Raw genomic sequence first — 14,541 nt, 5'->3', positions numbered from 1 at the left:
CCACTCAGTCTAATTTCTGCCCTTCTCATGCCCCTTCAATTTTCCAAACATTTCATAACATGCTATTAGGGAACTGGAGAATACCAGCCTTCTTTTTGGTCATTTAGAATTATTGTACTTAGGTAACTACCTTTCCTAAACCTGGGAGCCTCACAACTGTGGAATGTCTCTATTCCCTTCCTTCTCAGATTGCAGGTCAAAGAAATTCTTGTCAGGGATCACCTCTTTTTAGTGCTCATCTAAAAGTGTAAAGGAACAGCCAACATAAAACTTTCTCTTTGCAATTACTCTCTAGCGCTATAACCTTAGTGGACATTAGATTGCATTAAGTTATTTTAGATGACAGTTTTATCATGCTTTGCCATGACATTAAAGGAGTTACTAGCTTTCAAGTGTATAATATCAATATCTTTGTCCCTGCCAACTACCTGCTGTGAGTCTACTGTAATAGCACCCTACTGCAAGATACAATCCCATTTCAGTTAGGATAAAGCTAAGCTGTTATAACTGAGAGCAGCAAGATAACAAGGCAGTTTATTTCTCTCCCACTTAACAGTCTTGACGTGAAGAAATCTGCTCGGCAAGTGGGTCTTCCTCTCCAAAGTCACTTAGGAACTCGGGTCCCTCTGAGTTGCTGCTTGGATATTCATTATGATATTGACGCTGTCTACCAAATTAAATAGGAGTGGCCACAATATAAGGATTCTAGCTGACAGGAAGGGAGATAAGAGTAAGGAGACATACTAGCAGTCTTGGAGTTCAGGACAGGAAGTGATTCGCATCACTTTTGCTTATATTCTATTAACAACAATGTAGTCATATGACAGCATATAAGTGCAAATGATTCTGGAAATGTGGTTTAGGTGGACAGCCATGTGGTCAGTGACAGTTTCATTCATATAAAAGAAAAGGAAATAATTTTCAGGTGCACGGCTAGAAGTTTGGGCCACATTAATTTCGCCTTGTTTTCTCCACACACTGGAAGCTAGTCTGATCCTTCCACTTGCGTTAATACCTAAATATATATGTACCTGAGCAAGCAGTTCCTCGGGCTATTACCATACCTGACTGCCCAAACAGCATGAAGAGGCAGGTGAGGTGTGAATTTGGGGATTCCAAAGATACAGAGATGTAACAAAGCCCAGAGAAGGTATCTGCTTAACAAGCTGCAAGCATGAGTTTAGTACCTCAAGCTTCTCAATCCAAGAACCTATAACTTTTTATTATTTTACATGTTAGCTTTTACCTCATTTAAAAATCATCTGCTATATTTTCCTTATCTCATTTCATACCCTGTTCTACTTTGTTTACTATCCCTATAATTCTTAGGATTTCCTACAGGGTTCTCTTGCCTTATCAGTTTGCTGTTGTGTTCCCAATAGGGATTCCCTGGGCAGAAGCCAACCTAGATATTATCCTGTCCTTTGCACCACTGCTTAAAATGTGCTTTTTAATCCCGTGGCACGTGTCACTCACTCTCTGGCATGTCCTCTCTTCTGGTCTCTTCTAGCTATGCTCATCGCTCCCTTCAAATCTGGGCCCTGGACACACTTTGGTACAAAATATACTCTGCTCTCTCAATATGCATATCCTCAGACCACTGACATGGCCACCTCAGCATCTCAACAGTTTATTCTTCACATAGTGGCCAGACAGTTGCTTTAAAGTTAAGTTACAGCTCGGCATGGGGATGTACATCTATAATCTCAGCATTCTCAGAAGCTGAGGCAGAAAGTTTGCAAGTTTGAGCCCAGTTGAGTGACAGTTTAGTAACCTAGTGAGACCTTGTCTCAAAACAAAAAACTAAAAAGGCTAAGGATGTAGCTTACTGTGAAGGTCCTGAACTTAATCCCTAGCACCACCAAAAAAAAAAAAAGTTAAGTCTTGTGTTAGTTTGCTAGGGCTGCCATAATCAAATGCCACAGATAGAGCGACCTAAACAGCAGATATATTTTTTTTTATCATAATTGGAGAGTCTGTAAGTCCAAGGTCAAGGTGTCTCAGTTTCAGTTATTCTGAGACTGCTCTCCTTGGCTGGTAGAACACTGCCTTTGCCCTGTATCTTCACACCATCTTCCCTCTGTGTCTGTCTGTGCCCTAAGTGTTCTTTTATTAAAGGCATCAGTGCTATTACTTAGACAACTTTACGGAAAGGGGGTGGAACCACTTTCCAAGTGTGCTTGCATCCTAATTATCTCCTTTTACTGGAATTACCTCTTCAAAGACTCTCTCTCCATGTATAGTCTGTCACATCCTATGACACCAGAGTAAGGACTTCCATATATGAAATCTGGGGGGACACTATTCATCCCATAGTACCATTAGTGTGCTCAAAATCTCTTTAGTCATCTCCTGTCACATTCAGAGTGGAAACCAGCGTCCTTCCACTGGCTCCACAGACATCTCAGGTTCTGGTTCCTCTTACCTCCATAGTGAGATCTCCTGCTGTCTTCCCCGTTGCCTACTCTGCTTAGCCACACTGCATATACCCAGCCTTCTCGGGATCTTTGTATTTCTCCTTCTTCATGTAATGTTTTGCCCTCAGATATTCATATGGCTTATTACCTCCCTTCAGTTTTCTTATCAATCGTGATACCCTATTAAAAATAATGACCTGTACCCTAAGCTCCACATGACCCTCCTACCCCACTTCATTTACCTTCCTGTAATTTTCCATCTTCTCATATATCATGCAAAGTGCCTCTTCCCACAGAACAGATGCTTCATGAAGCCAAGAACCTTTTTTGCTTTGCTTAGTTCTGTACCTCAGCATCCAGAAGCATCCCGGACTTTGGTAAGGGCTCAGAAAATATTTACTGAAGGAATGAATAAGCTGTGCTTAATAAGAGGAGAGACAGAGAGAGAGGGAGAGAGAGGGAGAAACACATGAGAGAAAAACCTTCAGAGCAATTGAAACTGTGATCAGGAAGCCCAAATTCCACGTTGCAAGCATGTTTCTACCAGAAGCCAGCCCCTCAGGATTTCACACAGAGCCCACAAGCTTTAGTGTACCTAAAATTCTATGAGCATATATATCTAAATTCCAATCTCAAATATATTCCAGTCTCAGAAATACCCCGAGAAAGGGGATTCATGCAAGGAGCAGGCCCGCTGACAATCACAAGAAGCAGCAGTTGACAGATTAACAACAAAGAAAAGGAAGAAACCCTGTAAAAAGAGATATACAAACTCAAAAGGTGCATCCATATGGGGTCATCTTCCATAAAATTAGAGTGACTACATCTAAGTAGCAACTCCCAAAAAAAAAATACTTTAATAGTCAAGGACAGAATCTAAAGTTTCCAAGAAGTACCAGGAGTCATTAGGAAGAGGTTGCAGCTATCTGGTGTGTGTCTGGTTTCGCTAAGATAGAAAAATGTGCTATATCTGGGGCATGCATTTCCTTCCTAATATAGCTTAAATAACTCTTTTCGAAAGCTATGATGCTAGCAGCGGTGCACTTGCTTTAGACACTCTTGTGCATATCTATTACTCCACAGGCTGGGAAAGGCTAGGTAAGAAGTAGAGTTGCCCAGTGCAGTTCTCCTTTTCACCACCTTGTCCTCTGAATAGCTAAATCCCAGCCTCCCATTTCCCTGAGTGCAGGAGCCAGAGCTCTCACTGCCTTCTTTGCTAGCCTCCCCACTCCAATTCACCCCAGTTAGAGGACACTTGCCTTTTATATTTTCCTCGCTGCATCCTCGCAAAAAAATCATTAGAAGTGTCCTCTAGTCTACAAAGTTCTCATTTCTGTTTAAAATGCCCTGTGAACTTTCACTAGGTTTTGTTTGCCAATCAAGCAAAAGTGAACCATTCTCCCATGACCTACTAGGTTAAAAAAAACAGGTCTGAGAAAGGATGAAGAAATTCATTCCTCCCCTGTTAACACTGCCCAGGCACTCATGCTGGGAACCCAAAGCCCAATGAGCCGATCCAGTGGTCAAAGTTCAAGCTCCAAACAGGGTGGTCCAGTGCATGTCTGGGAAGTCAACAGTCAAAGGACTCAACAAGGGACACTTTTCAGAGCCGTGATCCAAACTGTAAGGCAGAACCAATGAGTTCAGTAGGAACACAGAGGAGAGGAGGCTGGCGCAGGCATAGGTATGGGAGGAGAGCTGAGGAAGGGGAACTGCCAGCATCTTCAGGACCAGGAGCCTAGACAAGGTGGAAAGGATAATGAAATAATCAGTCTCATCCATGGATTATAATTCTGCAGGTCCAGCTGCAGTCAGCTCATGTTTACTTACATAAAGGCTCCAGGGTTCCTTTCTCTGCCCAACATTCTGCTTCCTCAATAAAGATCTAAGCAATCCCCACCCCTTCTACTTCTATCTCTGTTGAGCAGATTTTCCATCTGAGGAACAGTGGGAAATACGTGTGTATGTGATATTCAGCACTGGAGGACTCACATTCTAGCCCCAGCTCTGTTACTTCCTGGCTGTGTATTCTTAGACAAGTCATCCAAATTCTTTGGGCCTGAGCTGCCTCAGCTTGGAAGTGGGAAAATAATGTCTGCCTCATAAAATTGAGGAAAGATTTAAATACAATCGTGAAGATGGCCGACTTTGTAAAACACGTAGTCCTGTACAAAATTATCCTGAATGTTAATAAGTCCACCTCTAAGATTTCTCTCCTAAACTCCAGTGCTATCTATTATACTGTCTCCTGGAAATTTCCACTTGGACTCAGGGTTAACAGCGCTCAAACTGCAAAAACCTCTACTGCTGTCACATGGCTTCCTGTCGCTTCTAAAGAGCACATATCAGTGAAGGGCACCAGAGGCCCTTGAGGGCTGAACATGGAAGGTAGAGGTGCCATCGGCTGAACCCTCCCTTGCCACTCACATTCAGTCTATCACTAGCCACCAGGCTGCAACTAATACCCAATGGGTTTTCAGCCCTTCCTCTTCTCACCCTCTGCACTAACCTAGGTGAGAGCCTCAGTATTTCTGTCCTAGAATATTGCAACAGAATGCTAAGAGATCCAGTGAACACTGGCCTCCAATCAGTACTTGCCATCAGTACCACAGCTAAATTAACCATTCAAACACACAAATCTGACCACGTCAAGCTTTTCTCCTTCTCCTCTTTCCTCCAAGGGCCCTTTGTACACCTACTAGAAAAATCTAGTTTCAGCACTTGGCAGAAGAAACATGTACCAACTTTATTTACTTCCTGCCTGATCCTTCTAAGTAGCCAATGTGTCCACCATTCTTGACCACAACTATCCTAAACACACCATATCTTCTCCAACTCTTACCATCTTCCCATTCTGCTATACCGTGAGCCTTATCACGGAATCAGGTTCTTCCTGCAGTTCAGGGACTGCACAGTCTATTTGACATCAGTACCCCACTAGGTAGCTTTCTTTAGCTTTCAGTGATTACTTTCCCCAACGTAGACTTATACAGAAGGCAAACTGCTAGCCCAATGTGGTGGCACATGCCTATAATTCCACCGCTTGGGGAGACTGAGGCAGGATCGCGAATTGAAGCCAGCCTGTGCAACTTAGCAACTTAGTGAAACCCTGTCTGAAAATTTGAAAATAATTTTCAAAGGGCTGAAGGTATAGCTTAGTGGGAAGGTCCTGAGTTAAATATCCAGTATTAGAAGGTAGAGGAAGAGGAGGAAGAAAGGAGGGGAAGGAGATAATTCTGATTTTGAAGTACGCATAACAGGGAATCCACATAACCAACGAACAGACATGGGCAGTAATTGTCATCATATGACTTTAGGCTCACCTCTCCAAAGTCTGTCACCGAGGAAGAGAACTCAGTACACTGTGATGGTGGTGAGGTGGTCCTGGACCGCACTGTTGAGCTGCAGAATTCAGCCCCCAGCAGCCCGAGTCTGCCCTGACTTCCTGTTGTAAATGTTTCTTGTTGTCTGAGTCAGTGTCGGGGTTTCATTATCTGCAACTGAAAGCGGTGGAAACGGTCCAGCACAATAGATGCTTTGAGCAATAACACAGCCTCAGCATACAAGGGGATTATCATCTTTCTGGCATCACCAAACAATCAAAGAAAGAAACTGAGCCTCAGAAGAGGAAAGTGATTTTCCCTTTAAAGAACACCTTAAAACGCTGAGTAATTGCACTTATTAGTTGTAGCAGTATTGACAACTATCGTAGTTTGGTTTATCAGATGACTAAACCCTGCCCCTTCTCTTTTTGTTGTTATGAATGTGGATTACCAAGGTGTAGTTAGAACTTTAGATAGGCTAAATGCAAACAGGCTCTAAGTGAAGTCCAAAAGGGCCTTTGAAGAAATGAGAGTCTTCAGTGTTGACTGTGGGATGAGCACATGGGTGTGATATCTCTAGATACTCAGCCGTGGTTACCACAGAATATCAGAAGTAACAGGATAATGCATCACCTGCTAACCCTACTGCTTACTCACTTTCGCTTGTGAAACCGAATGACAAAGCTACAGAGTGGATAGCTACGTGGCCTGGGTGTCAGACTGTGACTCCCTGTGAGGTGCCAGTACAGAAAAGGTAGCAACAGGTTCTCTAATTTGAAGTTTAAATGTTCTGTCCCGACCAGTTCAGAGTTGAAAAGTACAGGGAAATTTGATTGGCTCCTCTACTTACTTTCTGACAGAAAATTCTTCACTTTCCACAGCAAAGTACTTCTTTTCCATAGAGCTTACCTAAAAGTGACAAAGGTGTCCTGTGCGGGAGATTAGAGAAGAGACTCCCAAGCAGGAAGCGGTTAGGGTTAACCTCAGCAAAGCCCTCACCGTCTCTTCTGGATGCTGGCTCCCACAGCCCAGCCCGTAAGGACAGGGAAACCTTCTGTGTTGTGGCTTTTCTGTCAAACTTGCTGGCAGCAGCAGTAAGTGTCCAATCGTAGCCCCCACTGAGCTCTTGCGATTCCACAGGAGGGCACACGTGCCTTAACAGTTTTGAGAGTGAGGCCCAACCATGATACTGACTATGTGTCGGGAATGAGAGAATTGCTCCTTCAAAGATCTGCTGCCACCGAAGCTGCACGCTTTCTTGGTGTGTTCACCCCCTCCTTTCTTCGGAATGAATCCCCTTTACAGAACACTCCTATACACTGTAGATGCCACGGCAGAGCACTGGAGCAAGCCAGCCCTTGCACTGGCAGCACTCACCGTAGCTCAGCAGGAATGAGCAGCCCACAGCTGATTTCCCATGGTTTTGGCAGGAGAAGACTTTTCATTCCGTAGGCTATGTTGGACCAGGGCACCAGGGAAAGGCCAGCAAAGGAGTCCACAGGAAGTGGGGCTGGTGAGGGTGGGCAAGGAAAACAGACACTTCAGAGTAGCAACTGAGCACTGGACGACCCCCGCCCTGCAGCACTGGGAGACCATCCTGACCCCAGTCATGAGTGACGCATCTCTCCGTTCCCATAAGACCTTTTGGGAAAATCTTCCCTGGGACTGTGCTGAAGAAGTCCAGGTCTTCAGAGTTAACGAAGCTCTGAAGCCCTGTCTTCCGCACTTCAGGCTTGGGAAACAGGTAAACCAGTAAACCATCGAGAATATTTGGTGTGAAGTCCTGCAGCTCTGAAGGATGAGTCATCTGCTTTTACCACCACTTGAAATAAACAATAATGGCTTGGCAGTCTCGCGTATATTAATAGCCTTGTCATTTTACCTTCCTCTCACTCCCTTTATTCTACACTGGAATTAGAGGGGACAAAAGTGGTTTCAGCCACTGCACAGAAAACCCAAGAAGAATCCAAGATGATTCCCGTCCTCTGGCCAGTTTGACAGCGCCCACCCACAGTCGTTCTCCTTTTGGGGGTACATTAGCAATTTTAGCTCCTCTGTCACATTTCCTACTGGAAATGATGAGATATATTTCTGCATCTGTGCATCGTCTCTTTCCCTGTGTAAGAATGTAAACTGCATGCTGCCAGGGACTTTCGCTTGTCACTGTATCCCCAGTGCCCCGAATGGCACCTGTAAGAAAGGGGGGAGCTGAGGCCTGACCCCTCTCTGCTAAGAAGGAGGGTGCACGGGAGTAGGTATTGGGGACAGGGCTGTATGAAGGTGAGACTGTCCCTGGCCTCAGGGGCACTTCAGTGGTCTGACCCATTCCTCCCAAGCCCTGCTACCAGCCTAAAGCCCTCAGCTTCTCCGTAGTTTTAATCCTTAAACTGAAGGGGTTAAAGGGGAAAATCCTGGCAATTTCAAGAGAAATGAGTCCTCAAGTCGGTGTCTCCACACTGCCCATAAAATAGGGCATATCTGGTGGCTGCCCAATGAGGGACACATCGGTTCTCCCTCTCCTTCTTCTCTGGGAGGGTCAGCAGTGGCCCAATTGCGAAGGAGACACAGCCGTTGTTCCCTCCTTTTCACGGGAGACGTCCAGTGAGCCCTTGGCCTTTCACAGCTGCCTGTACTCAGGAAGGGGGCTGAGTTTCCTGCTTTCTGTGATTACGCTTTCACTAGCCCATGTTTGCGGTACGTGACGATCACACGCCTCTTGAGGAGTTCGTACCTGTGCACAGCACATCTTAATTCTTTTCACCCCATTCCCCACCTCCCTGCCCCTCCACCTCTTGACCGCCTTCCCTCCAGCAGAAGATCTGTCTCCCTGTTTCCTAGTATGTATCTCTTATTTTGCTCTTTATGTATGTTTTTGGGTTTATCATGTAAGAGAAACCATGTAATATTTAAGCTTGTGTATCACTTTACATTATGACCTCAAGGTGCATCCATTTTCCTACAAAGGACTCAAGTTTATCCTTCTTTATGGGAGAGTAGTTCTCCATTGTGTCTAAGTATCAAATTTTCTTGATCCATTCATCTTTCTTTGGGGCATATAAGCCCCTTTCAAGATTTAGCTATTATGAGTTGTGCTGCTATGAAGATGGGTATGCATGGATCTCTGTGATGTAATGTTAACTGTTTCAGGAAGATACCTAGAAGGGGAATAGCTGGATTGAATAGGCAAGGGTGAAGGCTATCTGGAAGTCCATTTGGCTACAGATCTAAGTAGAGCCCCCACTGCCTCTATCAAGTGATGTAGAGGCAGTGTCTGTACTTGCATCCTATGTTTTCTATGTAAATTGCTCTGCATTGGGAGGGAAGGAGACAGGGTTGCAGCTAATCATCTCCCTCAAACTGCACGCAGAACCAGCATCCCCAGCCTTGACCCTCAAGTGTGCTCTTTCACAAACCTGCCCCCAGAACTAGCACTATCCTTGCTTCTGCAGCTTCCCTAGTACCCTAATCATGCCTGCACCCTCCACACCTTCCCAGGCTCCCACTGGCCCGCTGGCACCTTGCCCTAGGAGACAAGCACCTCTACTGTTCCAGCTCCTCTCTGAATACCATCTCCACCTCTTCATCCTAATGGAACTCTAGCGCCTCTCTGCCTGGAGGACGTGGCTGTGGCTGAGACAGGCACTCAGTCATTCATCTGGCCAGCACATTACAATCAGGCACCAGCTTGGGGGGCCACTAGAAACTTCCGTTTTCCCACATCCCACAACCCTCAGCATGTGGCGGTATGGTCAGCAGCTTCTCTCAGGCCAGCGGACGGCATCACACCAGGATTCCCATCAGCACGCACACGCTGGTATCACTCTTTACCTAGTAACTACATTTTGCCGCTGTCCTCTGTGACAAAACTCCAGGTACCATCTATACTCATCTCCAATTTCTAGTCTTTTTAGTCTTTCTAGTCTTCAATCAGTGATTCGCATCTCTCCTCCACCCTTCCCCCCAACACGCACGCATGCATACATGTACACGCCTGTACGTGCACCTGCCATAGGAGTTTTTCTGCTCAAGGCCACTAATGACTGATACGTTGCTAACCGGTTGGTGAAGACTTAGTGTTAGCTACCTCTGTTCTCTTGTTGATCCCGCATGCTGTCCTTCGTCTGCCCCACTGTCCCACTACAACAGGTTGTGACAAGCTCACCAATGACTTCCCTATTCACTAAGCCAATGGAAACCGTTAGTACACATCTTACTGGCACAAAGTTGGAACTGTTGGCCTCTGGGACATACACTCCCACGGTTCAAGTTTAAGCTATCTTATCTCTGTCTCTCTCTAGGTGACTGCATCCAGTGTCCTTGCCACTGGACAAGGTCAGAGGGGGTTCCCAAAGTGGAGATGCGAACCTTGACTCACCCCACCAATAGGCAGGCTACAGGTACACTGACTTCCATCCTAGGAAAGAATTTTCACGATGCATCAGTAAGAGGCACAAAGAGATTTAATAAGCAGAACTTTATAAGCATGCACTCAAAGAAACAGAGTGTGGTTCCTTAAAAAGGAGAGAGATGTGTAAAGACCTGAGTATATTTATGGGGACTTGGGGGTAGAGACCTGTGGGATTTGTGAAATTTGGGCAAGAGAGTGTTCAATTTACAGATGAAAGGGAAATGAGCATGACCTACTCTTAGATGACAGCTGCCACAGGTGATACAGTTGTCCCTCCATAAGATAAAAGCTCATTCTACAGGCAAAAATGATGTTCTATTCACAGGTAAAAAAGAGATGCATTTATGAGCAAAAGAGAATGGCCAAAGCTGACCATGTCTTTAAAGATCTTAGGGCCAGGCTTGGTGGCACACTCCTGTAATCCCAGCACTTGGGAGGCTGAGGCAGGAGAATCCTTGTGAGTTCGAGGCCAGCCTGGGCTACAAAGTGAGCTCAAGACCAACTTGAACTGTGTAGTGAGATCCTGTCTCAAAAAGACATAGAGAAAGAAAGAGAGAGAGAGAGAGAGAGAGAGAGAGAGAGAGAGAGAGAGAGAGAAAGAAAGAAAGAAAGAAAGAAAGAAAGAAAGAAAGAAAGAAAGAAAGAAAGAAAGAAAGAAAAGATCTTAGGAAGTTTTTAACTAGGTTTGTGTCCTGAAGCTGCAGTGGTTATTAAAGGTACAATTTCAGATTTGCTCTTTCTCTTGTCTCATTTTTACCCATCTTTATTTCATCTGTCCTACCTCACCCTGGGTTTGAGTATCACCCTTGAGCTAGTGACCTTCAATCTACATCTCAGCCATGCCTCTCTTTTCTCTTGCAGACTGGCCAGGTTCTCTGAGATCTAGAGTCCTGTTTTGTCCACATGATTTCTACCTTCTTGGGACATGTGCATTTGCTCTACAGTTGATATCTGGGCTGAGGCCTTGCTCTGTGGTCAGATACTCCCAGGGTGGCTGTGTTGCCATTTATCTGTTACTAGTTAATAAGATTCATCATAAGAACGAAAGGTAACGTTCTGAGTACTTACCATGTGCCGGACACCAAAACAAAGAAACAAAAAAAAAATGCTTTTAATGGCCTGTGCCGTTGAATGCCACGTGAGGCTGAAGCATTACAATCTGTTTTAACATGGATGACATGGGGCTCAGGGGGCTTTAAGTAACTTATTGGTGGTCATCTACCTCACAGCTAGTATGCGATCTGGACTTTCAGACTCTGCCCAGAGGCACAAGGCTCTGAGCACTAGCCTCCACTGCCTCTGCTTGCAATGCCACTTTCTCTGCCTGCAGCCTGGCTGGCCCCTGTTTTCCCTCATCACACACCTCAGCTTGTGGCTTAGCTCTTTAGACAGTTCTTTCTCTGGTGTGGCACTTTCAGTGCTTTCAGTGCCTCAGTCTTGTTTGAGTCTTAGTACTTCACATGCTAAGAGTCTTGCACAACTTGTCTGGGCTGATATTTTTCCCTTGGCCTAAAAGGAAAAGCTTGTTTGTGTGTGCTACACTGGGGCCAAGCTAGGGCAGCAATGCACAGGCTTTGTGACCAGCAGCTCTGATTGTATCCCTAAACAATATACATAGCATGGTACATAGTGTGTGGTGGTTTGATGTAATAAATTTGATAATTTACAAAGAGGAAGGGATTGTTCACTGCTCTTCCAATCAATGGGTGGTTCAGCTTAGATATGAAAATACAGCTGCTACATTGAGTTTTTTGTCTCCTTCCAGCTTGAATATCAAGTTGAAGAATAACACATCTGAAGTACAAATAGCCAGTGAGTGGGAAGTGCATGCCCCATGCGTATACACACATATACACGTACACAGAACTAGGCAATGAACGTGAATGTTCACTTCTATGGAACAGTACATTGGAAAGTGCAAGATACAGGGAACTGTTCTCCTGGCAGTTACTAGAAGCTCTCCCTCCACCTCCTGCCTTTCTTACTTCCGTTCTGCCGCCCTGCCCTGGTCACATGTGAAGACTCTATGAGCGACCCTCTCTCCTTTGCCTCCTCCCACACGCCATGGAATGCGCCACCAGTCCATCAGTTCCACGTCCTGAAAGGCTCTCTCCTGGGGTTCTTCCAGCCTTTCCTGACCCACCATGAGGATCTTGAATCACAGTTACAATATGCAGTGTCCCTGGCCAACACTTTCCTGAAACATCCCCGTTGACCACAGCACAGCATGTAGCCTCACATTCCAGCTCCACCTCCAAGAGTTTTCGTTGGACAGTTACCTCTTTGCCCTTCCATGTCTGGTTGCTGTATCCTGAGAGTACCCATCTCTGAGCTTCTGCCTCCTGCAAGGCCCTCCTCTTGCCACCAGGGGCCCAGGTCCAGGGGAGGGGCCTTCCAGGGGAGCTCTGTGGCCCTCCTGACTTGTTGTCCCTTGTATTAGTAGTTTTCAAGACAAGTTCCCTCTCATCCCTTAAAAAACACACCCAAGAGCCAAGACTGCCTAAGTCTGGGCTGTACATTCTTCCATCCCCAAACACAAAGTCCAGTACAGAGGAGTGTGCAGCCAATACTCGGAGAACTATGAAACAGGAATCACATTCACCAGTTTCCACAAATGTGCGGCGACACTGCAGATGAGATTTATAAGGAAGACTGCAAAGTGTGATTAATCTCAACCCACAGGAGGAAGGTGCCTGGGATGCTCTGATGAGGGAGCTGTAAGCACTAGCCTGTTTCTGCTGCCTGGGCTTCAGTCTCTTATTCAGCAGTGTAATCAGAGCCCACTAGTCCTTGGACACTAACCTGTACCCTGGGGAATGCAGGCAAATCAGACAAGGCTCTGTCTCCTAGAGCTCTAATGACAGTGTGCTATAGGTGCGTGTGTGCGTGTGTGTGAGTATATGCGTGTGTGTATGAGTGTGTGTGCGTGTGTGTGCATAAAAGACATTTGGAATACAAGCCCGGCCGCAATGCACACCCTTATCCCTCTCTGCAGCAGCCTGGCACAAGGGAACGGCAGGAGAATGGATGCGCAGCCTTCTGCTTCTCCTAGGCACAGGAGCTCTGTGTTTGCCCTTTCCCCGTCTATGCCATGAGCTCCCGGAGCAAGACTGGTAGCAGTACTTGCGGGACTTAGGAAAACAAAACAAAACAAAACACAGTCACTTGTTCCAAAAATATTAAGAAATAGGAACCAAGAGATGGAGGGAAGGGAAGCGAGGCGTGTTACATACATGTACCAACTCCCCAGATGGGAAATAATAATTATGTACTGCGACATGTACCAATAAAAATAAATAATTAAAGATAAACATTGAGGGAAGCTCTCAAAATTTAGTTAACTTGCCGGGTATGGTGGCGCTTGCCTGTAATCCCAGCACTCGGGAGGCTGAGGCAGGAGGATCGTTGTGAGTTCCAAGCCAGCCTGGGCTATAGATTGAGCTGAAGGCCAGCCTGAACTGCATAGTGAGACCCTGTCTCAAAAAGACAAAATTAAAGTAAAATAAAATAAAAATTTGGTTAACTTATAAGTGACGACTGAGAAAAAAACATTAAGAAATTCAAGAGGGGGCCACCCACTCAGGATCCCTCCCAGAAATCCAAGAGTTATTCTTCTATCATTTCCAGTAAAACTCCCCTAACCTCCAAAAAGAAAAAAAATCAAGAGGGCAACAGCTTACATAGAGAGGCCTGGATGTGGCCTGTAATCATTTCTTCTCTCTTGTACCATGCTCTGCAGGGAGGCCCAGGTCCTGGTGGGCTCAGGAGAGCTGGGACCCACGTGGCCGCACACGAGCCAGGAGCAAGCATTGGTTGGGTGCCCAGGATTCCTCTAAGGTTGAAGGATGAGCTGGAGAAGGAGACGGATGTATTTCGCGCATGTGCCCATGTGCCCATGTGCGTGTGTGTGTTGGTCACCGAGCTTCATGAAGGAGACTCACTGTAAACAAGCTCACAGAGAACTCTCCGAGATCAGCAGTCAGAGTGCAGGGTCCTGAAGATGACAAAGCAGAGCTAAGCGCAGCAGGAGGGTATGGAGAGCTCCTATTAGATTAGTGGGAAGGAAGGCTTCCTAAACAGTGTCGTAGGAGCTACGGGGCACGCAGTTTTTTCTACAGCAACAGGTAGGGATGCCACCAGTGCTGGCTAGCAGCGTGTGGCAAATCTCTGCAACACCTTCCCCTCTGGAGTGAGCCAGGAGGGTCCGGGCCAGGACGACCGGGCCGAGGGTGCTGGAGACTCTCGACAACTCCCCTGTGAAGGAGCGCATTGTCCCTCCTGACTGACTCTGCGCCTCCTCAGTTCTTCTACAGTCACCTGCAGCCTTTTCTTTTCTTTTCTCTTTTCTTTTCTTTTCTTTTCTTTTCTTTTCTTTTCTTTTCTTTTCTTTTCT

This window comes from Chinchilla lanigera, unplaced genomic scaffold, assembly GCF_000276665.1.
Source record: "Chinchilla lanigera isolate Chin_1 unplaced genomic scaffold, ChiLan1.0 scaffold00097, whole genome shotgun sequence".
Taxonomy (NCBI): domain Eukaryota; kingdom Metazoa; phylum Chordata; class Mammalia; order Rodentia; family Chinchillidae; genus Chinchilla; species Chinchilla lanigera.
The sequence above is the reverse complement of the archived record's forward strand: the minus strand, read 5'-3'. Positions refer to the sequence as shown.